This window comes from Triturus cristatus, chromosome 11 (assembly GCF_964204655.1).
Source record: "Triturus cristatus chromosome 11, aTriCri1.1, whole genome shotgun sequence".
Classification (NCBI taxonomy): Eukaryota; Metazoa; Chordata; class Amphibia; order Caudata; family Salamandridae; genus Triturus; species Triturus cristatus.
In genome coordinates this window covers 47,129,075-47,132,875 of record NC_140594.1, presented here as the reverse complement: position 1 = coordinate 47,132,875, position 3,801 = coordinate 47,129,075, and the positions used below count along the sequence as shown (strand labels likewise).

Here is a 3,801-nt window from a genome sequence, read left to right as displayed (position 1 = left end):
TCTCATACCCTCTTAGTCTGTCCTTCCTCACTCAATCCTCAACATTGTTTCCCTTATCCTGTCCAGACTTCCATATCGATCAAACTCAACACGACAGAAAACAGTGATTAGTTTAAAGAAATAGGGCTGGAAGCAAGCCCCCCCCTCCCCCTCCCACGAGATGTCCCCCATATCGAATTGCATCTAGGTGGCTGTAAGGACTTGCTTATTTATTAGGCACCAGTTTCAAGTTGGTCTCGTTAAGTACAAGGCACGTAAGTGCCAGCATGGTTACAGCACTCGTTAAAAAAAGCAGAACTGACAGAAGTCACCATCATGAATTTATTTCCGTGTTTTATGTGTGACATTCTAAGTCAACCCTTTGTTTTTACCAAATCCGCCCTTCGAGTCATTTAACTTTTTAACCCCATCGTTTTAATGGTGAAAGCTCAACTACAAGTCCCAGATTGCAAAGTGCTGGGTGAGCAAAAAGCCCGAGCTGGCTGAAACTGACATACGTGGCACGAGGCCACCTGACAGCCGTTCCTCCTTTCTCACGCTAATGACATGGGGCGAGTTAACCGTTCAATTAGCCCCTCGGCCCCCTCACCTCTTCGACTCCCTCCCCATGCCCGCCTCCTGTGCCTTTCCCCCACTCCTCCCCCATTCACCAGTTCTGCCTTTTTAGGTCTTGGCTCGAAGGCTGCGCTTGCGCAGTCTCGATCCGAGATTTAATGACTTGGAGAAGAGGGGCTTGAACCCGCCCCTCTTCTCCTCTGTTCTCCATTGGCTGGCCTCTTGAATGCTGGCCAGCCATTGGAGAAGAGGTCAGTCACTCCGAACAGGCCCCGTCCTTTTCGGATTCGGGGGCGTGTTTTTTCCAAGAAGTCTAATTATCTCCTCCAGCCAATGGCAAGAGGAGAGTAAAGGAAAACACGCCCCCGAATTCGAAACCGCCACTGCGTTTCTCTGAGGCATTTCTGCTTCGCCTCGGAGAAAGGCGGTGGTGTCCCGGCGTCTGATTTGAAAAGTGGAACCTGTCCTTAGAAAACAGCTTACTGTGGCTGAGGAAGCCAGCTTGAAAATATTACACACAGGCCTCCTCGAGAGCAGGCAGTATGGCGGCAGACATTTGATTACCAGGTATTGTGTTCCGACCCGATCCCGACACGCAGTACCTTCTTCGCCGGAGTTCTAAGCGCACCGACTTTTTCGCTTAAGCTGGGGGCGCTGTCTGACCGCGTCCCTCCTTCCCTGCAGTCGCCATGGGTAAATCGGAGAAGCCCCGGGCGCACATGTCCCCCTCCTCATTCTTCGTACAGGCCTGCAGGGCGGAGATTCGCAGGAGACACCCGGAGGCGCGGGTGAGCGTGTCCGTGCTCTCCCGGGCCTGCAGCGAGCGGTGGCGTAGCACCACAGCCCGGGAGAGGGCGATGTTCGAGCACCTGGCCCAGGGCGACAAGGAGCGCTGGGAGCGAGAACGAGGGGGTGCGGTGCCCCCAAGAAGCCGTTTACCGCCTTCTTCCTATTTGCCTCCTCGTACCGGCCACAGCTCAGGCTAGACTGTCCCGGGTTGTCCGTCCCTGAGCAGGCCAAGAGGCTGGGCCAGAAGTGGTCCGAGCAAAGTCCCGAGGCGCGGCGGCCGTTCGAGCTCAGAGCCGCCGTTCTGAAGGAGAAATATGAGGCCGAGGTTGCGGCCTATCAGAGCGGGGTCCTGGGCCAAGGGGAGTCGCTTAACAAGCATTTACAATGCAACGGTCTCGGCATTGTTAAAGTTAGAGCTATTGGCATTGCTCATGACAATGCCGTTTCTTTAAATGTTTTAAAAACAAAAACATAAACAAAAATAATGTCATGAGCAATGCCAATAGCTCTAACTTTAACAATGCCGAGACCGTTGCATTGTAAATGCTTGTTCCTTACGCTCTCACTCCAGCCTCTTCTCTTCTCCACTTTACTTTGCTCGTTTCCTGTTGGCGCTCTCCAAACCCTCACTGCTGATCACCCTCTCCACTGGGGCCCTTTTCGGACGTTTTTTCTCTCTCGTTTTTGGCCTTCCCCCACCTCCTTCCTCTTCTCCCTTTCTTTCTTTTTCTTGTCACCTTTTTTGCTTCCTGTCACGCTAAACCCCCTTACTTTCTTCTCAATTTATCATCCAGCTTTTTTGTGTTTTTTTTTTTTGCAGTTTTATTTAGTGCTAACTGGACCCCAAGGTAATGGAGTTTGACACCTCCCCCACTTCTTTCCTCTCTAATGCACTTTCGCCTTCCACTGCCTCCTCTATGACGTGTCTCCCCACTCCTCTACTACCGCCCTCGCGCCTTCTCCTGACTAGACACCCTTATTGTCATTTCCTATGGTTCTCTCCCCGTCCTTTCATCTCCTGTACCCAGCTCTTCTTCTTCCTTTCCACTCTCCCCTCCCTTCTCGTGACCTCCAACAGGTCTGTTCCCTCTCCAAGCACTCCTCTTTCTTTTCAACTTTTTCCTATCTCACTTACCATCCCGCCTTCTTCTCCACTACTCTCCCCTCTGCATTAGCCCGTCCCCTCTCTGCCCATCGATGCTCCTTCCTTTGCCCTGCTGTCTCCTTTTCGGAAAGTTCCAATGTTTTCATCTCCCCTTTCATCACCACTACCCTCAGCCCTCCTCTTCATCTCTTCCCTCTTCATCACCTCCCCTCCAAAAGCCTCACTGCCCTGCACTCTCCCTCGTCAGCATACTTCCCTCCTTTACTTCTCTCTGCTCGCACCCCTCCCGTGTCTTGGCTGGACCTGCCTGTCCTCCGCTCCACCACTCTCACTCCCAAACTCAGCTGCTCTCCACCCTGTCTATCAACTGAACTTTCCCTTCATTCACCTCGCCCTCTCTCCTCAGCCCCTTTTTGCCGAATAGCCCTCCTCTCTTCTACACCTTTCTTCCCTCGTCCTTCCTCTGCTAAGCCCTCTCTCATCCGCGATCATGCCACCTCTCCCCACCCTGGCCACCTTCCTCTCATCTTGACTCTCTCACATTTACTGTCTCCTCCCCCTCGTCATCTTGTCTTCTCCGCCTGCCCTCTACACCTGTAGAAAAAGAAGAACCTGTGTACAGGAGAGAGCAAAATCCTATATTCAATGGGTCGCCTTCTGCGCCGATGAGAGGCCGCTGCTGGGTGAAGTCAGCCTGTGTACAATGATGAGGGCGGCTCTGGAGACCAGAGGTCGGCCTGTGAGTGCATTGATTAACAAGCATTTGCAATGCAATTGGTCTCGCATTTACGCAAGTTTAAGCCATTGGCACTGTAAATGACAATGCCTTTTATTTATGTTTTAAAAACAAAAATAAAAGGCATTGCCATTTGCAATGTTAATAGCTCAAACTCTTGTAAATGCGAGACCTATTGCATTTTTAATGCTTGTTATTATTATTTGGCTGGAATACAGAGCGAACCAAACCCTAGTGTGCTGTCCTGGCGTGGTGCAAGCAGGCCCAGCTCCAGGCAGCTCCAGGACTCAGCATCTGGAGGGCCGTTAACAAGCTTGAGTGGACCATGACGATGAATGGCATTGTCAGCGTTTTCCAGGTGCCCGGGAGCTGGGTCTGGGCATGCTGGATGGCCTTGAAGGGGGATGCGCTGCATACCGGGGGGTCGTGCTTACTATGTGTATCTCTATTTCTAGGGCTTTGCACCAAAGTGCTTTATTTCTTTTGCTTTCTCTGCCTCACCCTCCTCTCTTTCTGCCTCACCCTCCTTTCTGTCCACCTCACCCTCCTCTCTCTCAGCCTCATCCTCTTTGCTCTCAGAATGAATGACTGAGGGGTTTATAAAGCATACGGCCAC

The 3,801-nt window shown here is 51.9% G+C and overlaps 1 pseudogene; it reads left to right on the top strand.

The window, feature by feature from the left end:
* The first annotated feature begins 1,244 nt into the window (after positions 1 to 1,244).
* The window catches only part of LOC146783195 (high mobility group protein B2 pseudogene), a 6,676-nt pseudogene continuing 4,119 nt past the window's right edge, over positions 1,245 to 3,801 (top strand).